Source organism: Lolium perenne, chromosome 4 (assembly GCF_019359855.2).
Source record: "Lolium perenne isolate Kyuss_39 chromosome 4, Kyuss_2.0, whole genome shotgun sequence".
Taxonomy (NCBI): Eukaryota; Viridiplantae; Streptophyta; class Magnoliopsida; order Poales; family Poaceae; genus Lolium; species Lolium perenne.
Genome location: NC_067247.2, coordinates 188,127,457 through 188,141,580, shown reverse-complemented (window position 1 = coordinate 188,141,580; position 14,124 = coordinate 188,127,457). Strand labels below are relative to the sequence as shown.

General features: G+C 50.3%; 1 long non-coding RNA gene across 1 annotated transcript; it reads right to left on the bottom strand.

Moving 5' to 3' along the window:
* Positions 1-1,450: 1,450 nt before the first annotated feature.
* Positions 1,451-2,720, bottom strand: LOC139838787 (uncharacterized). Its single transcript, XR_011756642.1, has 3 exons — positions 2,673-2,720; positions 1,608-1,847; positions 1,451-1,506 (listed from the first exon to the last, which is right to left on the bottom strand). It is a non-coding gene; the product is annotated as an uncharacterized lncRNA (long non-coding RNA).
* Positions 2,721-14,124: the final 11,404 nt, after the last annotated feature.

The window sequence follows — 14,124 nt, the reverse complement described above, 5'->3', positions numbered from 1 at the left end:
AATATGCATAATACACGGTATATACACAGAATGCAGTTCATTTGGAACAGCGAAACAACTTTACAAAAAAATGAGTTCTGGCATCCAGTGCAGTTTACCATGACCAAGTGAGATGATGTTAATCCTCTAGTAGTGCAACATCCACAAAATTCCACCAAACTTCAGTAGCAGATCACAAGACATGTTCAAGAATAGCACAGAAAAAAACTAGGATCCAAGTCTTAGCACATGACCTCTAATAACAAGGACCACTGTGGTCTCAGCCACTTCAAAACATAAAAACCGCCAAACATGAACAACTAGGCTAGATCTCTCTGACAATGGTGATACAGCCGTGTAACTTCACCACATGTTTCTCGCCAAATCAGGAAACCGTGAAGCCATGGCACCCCACTTGGACCTGAACAAAACGAGACCATGCCCAGGTCAGTACATTAACCAAGGACCTGAATCAACAAACACAACACAAAAATCACTACGGCATGCACATCATAACTAATTGGTTGATTTAGTATCTGCTAAAGAAATACAATAAAAATGAGAGCTGCCACCCTATTCCTCTTGCCCATCAAAATACACATGTAGCAGAAATATAACAGAACTAGGACAATGTCCATTGATCACAACAAGCTTTTATCTACTGAGAATCATTAAATTTAATATATATACACTCAGACTCCGGACAACCCGGATTTTATCTGGGCCGTGGCAATTTCACGTCAATCAATTAAACATCAAAGAATTGGCAATTTCACGACAATCAATTCAACATCAGAAGACAATCAACTACAACTTATTCTGATGGCAGTTCATGTTCTAATCAGATATTCAGAAGACAATCAACTATACACAAAAACAAATATGACATCTGAACTGAAAAATCTCAGTCCATTGCAAATATATCAGTCGATGCATGCCACCACACATAGTTTCACCTCCATGTTTAGCCCCTTATCCATCGTGATTTCATAGTTTTAGTTTCACTTTTACCCCATAAACTTAAAATTACCTCACAAGGGGTATACCTAGTAGTGTGAGGTGTCTTGATTCTGAAACATGCAGAATTTTCAAGTTAAGAAAAATATACTACAACAAAACCCTAGAAGACATACGGGGAAGAGGTACACGAAGAACTCGAGCCATTCCAATTTCCATGACACCCAAGAAGCCCCATACACGAACAACTCCCACCCAGAACCAATCTACAAATCACTACTCGACCACAAGCGGGCATCTACAATTTGCATCACGGGCAAGCATCACACCCAGTCCCCAATTCACGCTGCACGTTTAATCACTTGCCGCCCGGCTCAATCTCCTAGATGCAGAGCAAGAACCCTAAACCTAGAGAGGGGAATAGGGGAGGTGGGAGGAAGAGCAGCTTACCGGCGAGAGGATTACGTAATGGGCGAGGGACGATGGAGTTGCGGGGCGCCGTCACTTTGCTGCCACCGGTGACGCCAAGGTCGCCTCCTGGTCGCGCCGCTAAGTTCTCTCGGGGTAGACCTGCAAGGGAACGGAGATGAGACCACCGCGAGATCCACCGGGTGGGCTGAGCGGAGCAACCAGGAGATCGGGAGGTACGGGTAGGTATGAGGACTAGTCACCTTGTCCTTGATCCCCTCGAAGCGGTTGAAGACGATGGCCCGGTGGCCTCCCTCGACGTTGTAGAGCGTCTTCGAGGCGCTCGAACCAGAGCGTGCCGCCCGCCAGCGCCAGCTTGACCATGGAGCCAGCCGCCGCCGCCGCCTTGATTTTGTTCATCTCGAAGACGCGCGCGCTCAGGGAAGTAGACGAGGAAGTATGGCTAAGGACCAGCAATCCATCACGTTGAGGTAGTATGCAGCCTAAGAGAGCAAGCAAAAAGAATCATAGGGTATCATGAGAGGAATTGAAAGACATGAATAAATCATCATTACAAACAACTAAAAAATGCCATAAACATGTACGAGATCAGTAGAGATCCTCATGAAGTCGGCAAAACAACTGCAATAAAAGTTAGTTCTGGACGCAAAAGGATGTTCTCTACTCCAAACAACCTTAGTCGGCCCAGTAGGAAATGTACCATCGAAATGGGGAGCCTAGGTTGTCCCGCTGAATCACACTTCAGACCATATAAGCTCCGAGATAAATCACCTCGGTAACAACAATTAAACATGACACCACACGAGATACAACTAGAAAGAATAAAGCAACTCATATGTTGTTCGGAACTACTTAGTGATGCTTTATAATCATATAAAAGGAACTAAATCTACTAAGTATGCCGATCTGTTACGGGCGGACGAGCAACTATCGTGAAGGAGGAATAGTTCGCCCAAAATTGGTGGGACAGCGAAGCGTTTATTGTCACTCTAGCAGGTAGAACGGTCTCATCCAAGCTAACATGAAATAAATCAACCACCCACATTTACGGGACCAGCTCCGGGACAAGCACAATTGCTCCCAAATTTACGCAGCGATAACAAGGAGCAAGCAGTAGTTGGCTTCTAGTTTCATTCCACCAGCTCTTGTCCACCACACAAGAGATATTTTCCCAATTGAGCCGCAAATCCAGGACAAGAATAAAATTCTCTACCCAAAACAGTTTTGTGCGCCCCGAAACCGAGTAGGCATGCAAGGGATGAGGGAAACAAGCAACAAACTAGTGAACGGGAGCAGAAAGAGGCTACCTTGTCGTCGGCGTGGGCGAGGAGCCGCGTGAGGTGCCCCACCGCGCCGGCAAGAAGCACGGCGCGCGCGCTATCGTCCACGCCGCACGCGAAGCTCCTCTGCAGCGGCCGCCGCCTGCACGAGCGCGGCCGGCGACGCGGCGGGCTGGGCCAGCGCGGCGACGACCGTGGCACGGCGCCGAGGCGGAGGTAGAGGAGCTTCTTGGTCCGGTTCCCGATGATCTGGTTCTAGATCTCGCGCAGCGCGAGCACCCGCCCCTGCTCCCCTCCAATCCCTCGCCGGCTGCGACGACGCCGGGGCCCCCGCCCCCGGCCGCCGGCCTCGCGGCGAGCTCCTCCGGCCTGGTCCCCATGCAGGGGAGGGCGCGAGGGAGGACCCCGAGGCGCGGCTGCTGCTGCTGCTGCTGCCTCCTCCGCCCGCGCGCCGCCGGTCGCCGTGGCCGGCATCTGGGGGTGGCCATGGCCCGAGATCGCCATGGCCCGAGATCGCCGGAGACGCACCGCTGCGCGAGGTGGCGGCGGCACCGCTTGGTGGGGAGGGGGAGAGGAGGGGATAGCGTGAGGAGGAATGGGGATGTGGGGAGGGTTGGGCCGGCACCGTGTTGGTCGCTCGCTCGCGGGGGCCTCTCGACGGCCGGCGAAAATGAAACGAGGACGCCAGCGGTAATTTTGGCCCAAATTGACCCACAATAGAGTAAGTTACCCCCGGCACTTGCAAATCCATCTCGCCAGCAGTAATTATATTATCCCCGGCATTTACGAGTCCAAATCGCCGGCGGTAATTGGAGACCCGTCCAGGTGGTCTCGGCCCACCTTACCGCCGGCATTTTCGATTCCATTTCGCCGGCGGTAAGTGTCCTACCCCCGGCAACCCTGTTTAAACTCGCCGGCGGTAATGCGAGGCGGTCCTAAAAGGCCTTACCGCCGGCATCTTTAAATCATACTCGCCGGCGGTAAGAAGTGCGGCTATAAGCCTTTTCCTAGTAGTGCACCATGGCGATAGTATACACACTTGTCAGCTTCGTTTACAACAAAGCCTTCAGCGGTTAAAGTTCTTTCAAACTTCTCATGCCACTGCTTAGGCGCTTGCTTAAGCCCATACAAAGACTTCAGTAATTTACACACCTTTCCTTCTTGACCATCTACTACAAATCCATCAGGCTGCTCCATATAAATTTCCTCTTCAAGCTCTCCATTTAGTAAAGCAGTCTTAACATCCATTTGATGAACGAGAAGACCATGTGAAGCAGCCAAGGATAGTAGCACTCGAATGGTGGTCAATCTGGCAACAGGTGAGTATGTATCAAAGAAATCTTCACCTTCTTTCTGGGTATAACCCTTGGCCACAAGACGTGCCTTGTACTTTTCAATAGTACCATCGGGCCTAAGCTTTTTCTTGAACACCCACTTGCATCCTACAGGTTTGCACCCATAAGGACGATCAGTAACCTCCCAAGTTCCATTAGCTAAGATGGAATCCATCTCGCTACGGACAGCTTCCTTCCAGTAGTCAGCATCCTGAGATGCATAGGCTTCTGTAATAGAAGTGGGAGTATCGTCCACGAGGTACACAATGAAATCATGTCCAAAGGACTTTGCAGTCCTCTGTCTCTTGCTCCTTTTGGGAGCTTCATTGTCATCCTCCACAGGATTATCAAAGTGTTCTATAGCCATGGTAGGTTCAGGAAATGATTCCTGAGTAGATGAACTGGGCATCTCCTGAATTGATGAGCTAGATGTTTCTTTCATAGGAAAGATGTCCTCAAAGAAAGTCGCATCATTCGACTCCATAATAGTACCAACATGCATGTCGGATACCTCAGATTTTACTATCAAAAATCTGTAGCCAATGCTATGAAATGCATATCCCAGAAGAACACAGTCCACGGTTTTTGGTCCAAGCTTGCGCTTCTTGGGTATTGACACATTTACTTTCGCCATACAACCCCAAGTTCGTAGGTAAGAGAGTTTCAATCTTTTCCTTTCCCATTCCTCAAACGGGGTAATGGTTTTGTTCTTTGTGGGGACACGGTTTAGGACATGACATGCAGTCAATATCGCCTCCCCCACCATGCCTTGGATAGACCCGATGTATCTAACATGGCGTTAACCAAATCAGTTAGAGTACGATTCTTTCTTTCGGCCACCCCATTTGACTGAGGTGAGTAGGGAGGCGTCCTCTCATGGATAATACCATGTTCCGCACAAAAAGAATCAAACTCGTTGGAAAAATACTCTCCACCACGATCAGACCTTAGCCGCTTGATCTTTCGATCAAGTTGGTTTTCTGCTTCAGCTTTAAAGACTTTGAAGTCATTAAGAGCTTCATCTTTAGATTTCAGGAGGTACACATAACAATATCGAGTAGAGTCATCAATTAAAGTCATGAAGTATCTTTTCCCTCCTTTTGTCAATTCACCATTCATTTCACAAAGATCCGAATGTATAAGCTCCAGCGGTGCCAAGTCTCTTGCCTCCCCAGTCTTGTGAGACTTACGTGGTTGCTTAGCTTGCACACATACTTGGCACTTGGATTTCTTGACAATAGTAAATTTCGGAATTATATTCATATTCGCTAGCCGCGTCATGCACCCAAAATTAATATGACAAAGTCGTGAATGCCAAATATCGGACTCACTATCATTGCAAACATGATTAACAATTTGAGTACATATGTCTGACAAAGATAAGCGGAACAAGCCTCCGCACACATAACCCTTTCCAACAAATTGTCCACACTTGGAAACTACAACTTTATTGGACTCAAAAACCAACTTAAAGCCATCTCGACATAAAAGCGATCCGCTAACGAGATTCTTATTAATTGATGGAACATGCTGCACATTCTTCAGCTGGATGGTCTTTCCTGAAGTAAACTTCAGATCCACCGTACCAACACCACGAACAGAAGCACGTGAGCCGTTTCCCATCAGCACGGAGCAAGTCCTTGCGACCTGATAAGAAGAAAACATAGAGACATTAGAACATACATGTGTATTGGCTCCGGTGTCTATCCACCAATCAGGAGAATTACATACTGAAAGGACAGTAGGAGAAGTACCGTACCCAACGTCCTTCATCTCAGTATCAACACCAATAACAACATTTGCGGACTTGCCGCTGTTCCCACGCCGATCATGGCGTTCTGGGCAATCAGGAGCCCAATGTCCAGGAGCGCCACAAACATGGCAGTTCCCTTTCTTCTTATAAGGAGTCTTCCTCTTGAAGTTGGTTGAGTTAGAGGCTTTGTTCTTCTCGTCAAACTTGCCTTTTCCATTGTTCTTATTCTTAGACTTGTGAGATTGGAAGTTTTTCTTCTGTACCACATTGGCACTGGAACCTCCCTCAAAACTACGAGCGTGTGTGTCCTTTGCTCTCGCCTTCTCTTCCACATGAAGCGAGCCAGTGAGATCCGAAACGGAAAACTCTTGTCTCTTATGTTTCAGAGAAGTAGCAAAGTTCCTCCACGAGGGAGGAAGCTTGGCAATAATGCCACCGGTCACAAATTTGTCCGGTAAGGTACACTTAAACTGCTCGAGTTCTTTGGCAAGGGACTGAATCTCATGAGCCTGCTCAACCACGGAGCGCTCATCAGTCATCCTGTAGTCATAGTATTGCTCCATGACATACAATTCAGTGCCAGCGTCCGAGACCCCAAATTTGGCCTCGAGCGCATCCCATGCATCTTTACCATGGTCGAAAGCCATGTACGGGTCAACAATGTTGTCCCCAAGAATGCTGAACAAGGCCGCCTTAAACATGGCGTCGACCTTCTCAACCTTTTCCTACTCCTCTGCAGAGAGAGACCCCTCAGGTCTAGCATCTGTGGCGCTAAAACAGCCTAGGTTTGTAAACCATAGGACTGCCTTTGTGCGCCACCTCTTGTAATGCATACCATCAAAGAGGGGAGGTCGAGTAGCGGCAGCAACGCTGCTTGAATTGATTTGCCTATAATCAGGTTTTTGGATTGTTGAATATATAAGCAAATATCCATATGAAATAATCCGTATGAGTAATTGATAAATCATGACTACGAAAACAACAAATAAACTAATCGTGCAGACTAGCAAGATAGATGAACAGATCACATCTAAACAAGATAAACCAATCGCATCTACCACAAAAACTAGAAGAAGAAACTCTAACAGAAACTGAAAGAGAAACGACAAGATCACATACTTCACAGCAGCGTCGTTGTCGCCCATGTTGAGGTTGTCGAAGAAGTCGTTGAGGTCCGGGAAGAAGTTGTCGGTGTGGAGGAACTCGTCGTCCGATGACGACGTCGTGATGCCGATGATCGCGCCTGAGCGCTCCCCAAAAACCTGATTGCCCCTCACCCGTACAGGTTCACGAGAGGCAGGGTTCCGGAGGCCTACTGTCCCGGCAGTCGGTGCACGCCGACGGACGGGATGAGGAAGACGAAGGCGGCGGCGCAATGAACTGGAAACAGGTAGTCGCATATGTGTCTGATGCAGACTAGGGTTGACGTCCGCGCTTATATAGTGTGGTTCGGGAAGGTCGTGGGGCGCAGCCCACGTCCGAGTCAGCACAGCCACGATCCAGCAAAAAGATAAGCTCGGCTCGGCGTCGTGACGAGGCGAGGCGGGCGGCGGAGGAGGAGGAGTGCGCGAGGGCTCTCTCTCTTCTCACTTACTTACTAGGAGTAGAACAGCCCACCTTATATACCACTCCAACTCTCTCCCAACTAGCAATGTGGGACTAAACTTTAGCCCCCACTAGTGCTTCCACTGATTATTGGAATGGGCCATGTAAGTTTCAGAATTTGATAATGGGGCATGGGCCAAAGACCAAATGCCCAAAATTCCAGCAGCATGATCATTTTCTGACATTTATCACATACCGAGATAGTTAGCTTTCGGTGAAGCAAGTGATGTGTAGCGTATGCAAGTCGCGATTGAACCGCTGACGAGAAAGTTCTAAACTGTCTGTCCGTGCATAGCGTATGCAAGTCGATCTCAAATACATCCACCGTAGTCCGAACGACAACATATTTGTCTCAAGGAAGGTTTTTTTTATCTTGGCTAAAATTCCAGAAATCTCGCCAATAATTGGAATTCTCGATACCTACCTACTAGTATAAGAGAATACCGGTTGGTATTGACCAAAATTTGTGTAATCTACTCGAATTTGACAATTTTGATAGATTCAGGGTAATTTTTTTTAAAAAAAATCAAAAATCTAGGCTGAAATTACCTGTGTTGACCGGTATTTTTTAGAGAACAAGAAAAAAAAGGACAACTATTGTGCTTAGGTTGGGTACAGTAGAAGAGGAAGTGGACAAAAGTTTAAAATAGCTTGTCTAGCGCCGTATCAATCAGTTTGGAATTATAATAGTATAAAAAATAGGAAAATAGCTGAAGCTAGTAGCCCGAAGTATGGCGAGCTCTGCTGCTGTACGGCGTGCCTGTGCCAGTGGACCAGTATTGGTCCCAGGGAGTCACGCACCCTGACTCCGTGCGTTTAGGCGATTTGCACAAAAATAACCCAAAAGTGAAAGAAAAGCACAGACTGACCCTCTGGCGAAACTATTTCACCAATCTAACCCTTTTGTGTGGCGTCCCTCCCACGGGCGCCACACATGCCTATGTGGCGCCCCTCCTGCCGGCGCCACTGGCCCAGCCGACGTGGCCCCCTCGCCGCTGAGTTGGTCTGCCGATCCGACGTGGCAGCATGTGTGGCGCCCCTCCCAACGGCGCCACACATGCACTTGTAATTGCCCCAAACATACTGTGAGACAATTCGTCTGAGACTTAGCCGTTTTGCGAGGCTCGATGTGTGGCGCCGACGCCACGGGCGCCACACTAGCATGTGTGGCGCCGATGCCACGGGCGCCACACATAGAGGCTCACGAAAACGGCTAAGGACTTATCGTCCGGAGCCCCTGGATGTTTTCGACCCAGAAGTTTATATAAGTTGACATGTGTGACGCCGATGCCGCGGCCACACAGTGCAGTGTGGCGCCAGTGTGAAGGGCGCCACACTTTGACTTGTGTTAAAAACATGAAAAATCCTACCAAACTCCAACAATTATGAGTACAACATTGGACACAACAAGTAGCAATTTCATGACGTACACATATAACACTTCATAGGTCACATTGTAGCACGTAGATTGAAACAACAAGTAGCATTACAGACCATGGTTCGAAATGACATAGGGTTCACAAATCGATACTTATGAAAATAGAGTTCAGAACAACACGTAGCACATCCTAGTATCGTCCTCGACGTGCCGTCCTCGCGGGCTGCTTCCGGATGGCCATCCTCTTCGTCCGCTGTCGTGGCTGCTCCTGCTGCTGCTCCTGCTGCTCCTCCTGCTCCTCCTCCTCTGAAGAGAACGGCTCGTCGTTCCTCATCCTCGACAAAGCTGATCTCCGCGGCGGCCCCTCATCCTCCTCAGTGACAACCTTCTTTCCTCGGTTAACATAATCTTCCGGAGTGTACCGGTTTGGACCCTTGCCCCTTGGCTTCAACTGGTAAGCTGACCGTGGGGCTTGCTTGGAGGTACGCTTTTGAAGTATGCCTTGACTCAGAATTAGCTCGTCCTCAGGAATCTTCACAAACATGAACACATGAGATTACAAAAGTTGAAATTAGTAAGAACATATTTGATAGCAACAAAATAGTCCATACCTCCCGCTCTTCTGAAGAGGAAGATGTAGCGATTTCGCCTTCGCGGCAACCTAGCAAGCTGGCTAACCGCCGCATCTTTCTTGCAGTGTTCTGCGTCATGGAACTCATGGTTACAAATCCAGCACAACATAATAGCATACATTCAAAGTTGGTGATCATACCTTAATAAAATGCCGCAACGGTCCGACAGGCTTTTCATCTCTATGGCTCTGCTCCCACATAATCTCGCACTCGTGAGCTGTTTTTTGGATCTCCTCCCGCTGTGACAAACATAGCATACACAATTGAAGCGAGCACATGGCAATCTAGATGATGTACTAGTTAGTGAGAGAATCCATTACCACGAAGTTCAGCTCGGAAGCAATAGAAGTCGATCTCCCTCTGCGAGCAAAGGTGTCGTGCTGGCTTTGCCCAACCTCATCGAACTGGATGGGGTCGTCCAAGATGTCCTCAGCATACGCGTGCTTCACTAACTCGATACGCGTGTTCTCATGGAACCACTCGAGGTAGTTGTTGAAAGCGGCGAAGTCGTGAGGCACAATCTGCTCAGGGCCAGCATTCCGTGTCGCTTCCAAACAGTGTAGGAACGCTGCGACGTGGCCGCTATGATGAACTGGCCGCTATGATCGGTTACCTGCTCAGCGGTAAGAGTGTCCAACTCCGCAATGTACTGCCTGTACATGACCATTGGATCGCTCGTCATCTCCGAGACATTGTCCCAAAGGTATGCCCAAGTGGGCTCCCGATCAGGGTTGTGAGGGTGATGAGGCCATTGCCTCTCGGTGAGTGTCCTAGGCCGCCCAACTGATAGGCGGTCCCAGCTCCATACGGAAAGTAGGTGTTCCTACACATACACATTCAACACTTACATAGCCATTTCAACACATACATAGCCATTTCAACACATACATGTAAAATTTCATATCTAGGGTTCCACCAAATCTAGGGTTCATATCCAAATCCACCAACATATCCAAATCTTGCACTAACATATCAATGGTTCATATCTAAATCCACCAACATCAATTTCCATGTCTAGGGTTCATACCCAAATCTACCAAATCCACCAGCAATAGTGGACGAATCAGAGGGAATCGAAGGGGAATACCTTGAGGAATGGAGGAGGAAGGACTTGGCCGGCCGGATCTGACGATTCCTTGGTCGATTTGGTGGGGGGGGGCCGAAGGGGAGGCGGGCGGCGGCGGCGGTTGGGGGAGAAGCAGAGAGAAGAGAAAGAAGAAAGAGAGGGTCGGGCTGGGCGCGGGCGCCACACTTAAGTGGATGTGTGGCGCCCGTGGCATCGGCGCCACATAGGCTAGTGTGGCGCCCGTGGCATCGGCGCCACACATCGAGCCTCGCAAAACGGCTAAGTCCCAGAGAAATTGTCTCACAGTATGTTTTGGGGGATTACAAGTGCATGTGTGGCGCCGTTGGGACGGGCGCCACACATGCTGCCACGTCGGACGGGCGCACCAGCTCAGCGGCGGGGGGCCACGTCGGCTGGGTCAGTGGCGCCGGCAGGAGGGGAGCCACATGGGCATGTGTGGCGCCCGTGTGGGGGCGCCACACAAAAGGGTTAGATTGCTGAAATAGTTTCGCCGGAGGGTCATTCTATGCTTTTCTTTCACTTTTGGGTTATTTTTGTGTAAATCGCCGTGCGCTTAACCTTTTCTCGACCAAAGAACAATTGCAGATGGTTCGACATGCCCGTTGCATGGGTCTGGATTTGATGTCACGTCAAGTTTCGTTGTTGGAGAGGACAGACGAGCTTGGGAGTTTGCGACGGTCTTCCAATTCTCGCGTGGCTCTCAAGGTCTAGTGCCACCAGCCAGCCTAGGGGAAAATAAATAGTACACTAGAATTGAACAAGTGTGACCGGCTGGCCGGCGCTAGAAATTAAGAGCTTCTCCACCGGCGCCTTTTAAATAGTCGTCGGTAAAGGTGTCGCCAACTCCGTTTAGGGACTAGAAACGATCCGCCTACAGCGGCACCACGTACACATATATTTATATAGTGGATTGCTAGTAGGACGTTACGATCTTTCACCGCGGGAACGTGAACCTGGGTACGTCGTGCATACTCCCACCCCCTAAATCTTCATCGTCGCCTTCCGTCAACCTAAGCCCTCATGGTGAGCATTGCCGAGGAACCACCACGTCACCCATACTGACCTGGCCAGGCTCACACATACGTGCTAAGGGCATCTCCAACGGGGCGATCCAAACCGCGCCCGCGCGTCCGGATGGGTCCAACCGGACAAAAACGCGGCCCAGCGTGCGGACCCATCCCTAAAACGGATGGCCGCGGCGTCTGGGACGACCCAAACCCGGCCCAAATCTGGGACGAGTTTGCGTGGCCGCGGACGACGGATGCTGGTCGCTCGTGTCCTCCCCTTGTCCGCCCCTGGCCCGCCTGTCTGTCTCCCAAAACACAAACCCCTCGCACACATCTCCCGCCGCTCTGCCGCCAGCCAAGGACCGGCGATTTGGGAGAGGCGTCGACGCCGGCTACCGTCGTCGAGATGCCGGCAAGCGGGGCGGAAGCATAGGTCGCGGCCCCGCGCTGCTTTCGCCGCGTCGTAGCAGAGTCGGAGGACGCCGTCGCCGTCGCCGCTGTCCTCCCACTGTCGCGAGACCTCCCGCCGTTAGCAGCTGCGCCGTTGCCGCCGGAGGTGAGCTCTCGTGCACCATGTTTGCAGACCCCAAGTCAGCCAAGACGGCCATGGCCTGCAGGTCCCTACGGACGCATTGGATGGCCTCCGCGTGCGAGGTGTTCGATGAAATGGGCATACTAAAATTTGTCCCTTTTCATCTGTAGATCATGGTGGACAGTGACGACGACTACTTCTTCAAGAACTTCATCGACACGTCGTCAGACGAGGACTCGGACGACGAATTTTTCACGGATGCTGTGCTGATCATCCACGATCACATTGTCTCGCAGATCCCCGTGCACCGGGGGTCCTTGCCGGGGCGCGCCGCCGCCTTGGACCGCAAAAGAGAACGCGGCCACGACCAGCTCTTCACCGATTACTTCCAACCCAAGGCATTGTACACGCCGGCGTTGTTCCGCCGTCGTTTTCGGATGTCCAGACCGTTGTTCCGCCGGATAATGGATGGCGTCAAGCTCTACGACGACTACTTCCACGCGAAAGTGGATGCAATTGGCAAGGTAGGCCTCTCTTCGTACCAGAAATGCACGGCAGCGATTAGGATGCTTGCATATGGCGCTGCCGGTGATTTCGTAGATGAGTACACGCGCATGAGTGAGTCTACCGGCTTGGAAGCGATGTACAGGTTCTGCAGAGCTGTGATCGGTTCGTTCGGAGAACAGTACCTCCGGCAACCTAATGCAGAGGACACAGCTCGTCTGTTGTCAATCAACGCTTCCAGGGGGTTTCCTGGGATGCTTGGCAGCATAGACTGCACGCACTGGGAGTGGAAGAACTGCCCTTTGCTTGGCAGGGGGCATGATTGTTGAGGTAGAGCGGGATGATTCACTGTATGATAATGACTGGGAGGGTCAGGGAGAGTTGGTTACTCCTCAAGGTGGCCCGACATCATTCCAGGAAATTCTTCATGCACACCATGAAATTCGAGATCTAGCTGTACACAACCAGCTGCAGGCAGATTTGATCGAGCACGTCTAGCAGCATGTAGGCAACAATGCTGCAAACAACAATGATGAAGGAAATCCGGAAGCCTAGATCATTTGTATCGTTTTTTTATTTTTTTTGAATAATACTTTATCCTTAATTACGTGGACAATGTAATGTGTAATAAATTTTAAGCATTTGAACTATTTTATATATTTTTTACAATTTATTTTGTGTTTTTATAGTGAATTTACAAGAAAAAGTACTGTACGGGAGCGCGACCCAAACCTGCCGCGTTGGGCGCAGGGCGCGACCCAAACGGACGCGCGGACACAGGGCTCGTCCGCGCGTCCGCTCGGCCGCCCAAACGGCCCAAAACGAACGGCCCAGCGCGTCCGTTTTGATCGTCCGGTTGAAGATGCCCTAAAGTCCCCGCCATCACGCTGCAGCAGGCTGACCGTAGCGCCACCACCACCCTGCCAGGCTGCCACCACCGTCTCACCATCTCCGCTTCCAGGGAACACCATCGTCGACCAAGGGGGTTGTGGCCCGCCCTAGCCCAGATAGGGCCCAAAAACGTTGGACTGCTGGGCTACCCTGTACCAAACGAACATAGCAGCCAACGCGGACCATTTCTTGTCTGCAACCCGATTCAAACAAATGCTGACAATCTTTACTATTATATATGAGTTGGTACGTCATCAAAAATGTTTGATGTCAAAGATTGAAAACATCTGAACCGTCAAGTCGCTCTAAGTAAACGTCCACCATTGGATGGTTTTTTTTGGTACGCCCGTTCTGGCACCCCTCGTTAGCAAGATATCAAATCAAATCTTTTGTTTCCCATCGCTTTCCACATACCCGCAGAGAGAAGAAACAGAGGCGATCATCTGCGATAGGGTTTGCCGCCGCCGCCACCCTTGTCGTCCTCCTTCCGTCGATCCCTCGATTCGCCACCAACTCTCCATTACATTGCCAGGCGAGGATATCCCGCAGCGCACCCCAAGGCTACCTACGACACCCCACTCGAGACAAGGCCGGAGAACGATGGCGACCTTCAGGTCATCCGCATCTCACACGCAGCCGCCGAAATCGACGCGTCACCGCCGAAAATCGGGCATGTCGTTTTTCAAATCAAGGTCTCCGCCGTACGAATCGATTCATCGGCGGCGCTGGAATCGACCCCGACTTCAGACGCTGCCG